Consider the following 1,281-nt stretch of genomic DNA (forward strand, 5'->3'; position numbering starts at 1 on the left):
AATTCATGATTTCAAAAAATGTTTGCAAATTCGAAAAATGTTCATGAATTTGTAAAAAATGTTCATAATTTCAAAAAATTATTCTTGAAATAAAGAAATGTCCATGATTTCAAAACATGTTCTCGAATATTCAAAAACATGTTTATGCTTTAAGAGAATTTTAACAAATTTAAAAAATGTTCAACATTTCGACAAAATCACGAATTTGAAATAATGTTTGTGAGTTTTAAAAAATGTTCACAATTTAGAAAATATGTTCATGAATGCAGAAAAAATGTTCATAATTTTAGAAAATGTTCATGATTTAGAAACAATGTTCACAGTTTTGGAAAAAGGATAACAATTTCAAAACATTATTCGTGAGTTTGAAAAAATGTTTATGATTTCAAAAATGTTCATGGTTTCAAAAAATGTTCATGATTCAATAAAAATGTTCACGAATTTGCAAAAGCAAAACCTCAATTTAAAAAATCACATATTTAAAAATATTCATCATTAGAAATAATAAATTTAAAAGATTTTTAAAAATTGAAAAACAAGAATAAAAATGATAAAAGAAAAAGAAAAAGGTAGAGAAAAAAAGGAAAAGGATCAAAAAAGAAAAATACAAAATCGAGAAAAGAAAAAGAAAGAAAAAACGAAAGAGAAAAAAAACAGAAAACCGGGTTGAGGGAAGGTTCTAGAACCTTCCCAAAACCGGTTGGGATGAAACCCCGAATGGGCCGGCCCACAGAAACAGCAGTGGGCGAGGGGGGTACGTGCTATGTCGCTTGGCAGCGACCTACTCGCTATATAGGAAGCGCCCTCGGATAGGCCAAGCACCTCACGAGGTAGCGACGCTGGCCTGAATCGGGCTCATGCGAACGTGGCAGCCATCCCAGCAATGTACAGGCGACATGCATGCCGAGCGAGGAAGAAACATGCAAAGAATGCACATGACGACCCGGCCACACCAGCAACGCGCAAACACTGTGCACCGGCCTACCGCGACCAAACCAGCCCGACACGGGGTGAGACACAGACAAATGGGTCCAACTCGTGCTTTATGCATGGGCCAGTGTGCGAAAAGGTTCCCGTGAGCGCACTCTCCATCGCCCAACGAAGGGGCCGCAGGATCGCCCTGTAGTCCACCCGTCGTAGAACACCCAGATGGGTGGACCGGGTCCGAGCCGTCCGGGTAGATCTGATGGCTCAGAGAGGCCCTACTGGCACGCCATCAAGAATGGACGGTGCGGAAGGCTCGCTCTCAATGCACGCGCCAGCATGGAGCGGGGAGAGGAT

This window comes from Triticum dicoccoides, chromosome 5B (genome assembly GCF_002162155.2).
Source record: "Triticum dicoccoides isolate Atlit2015 ecotype Zavitan chromosome 5B, WEW_v2.0, whole genome shotgun sequence".
Lineage (NCBI taxonomy): Eukaryota > Viridiplantae > Streptophyta > Magnoliopsida > Poales > Poaceae > Triticum > Triticum dicoccoides.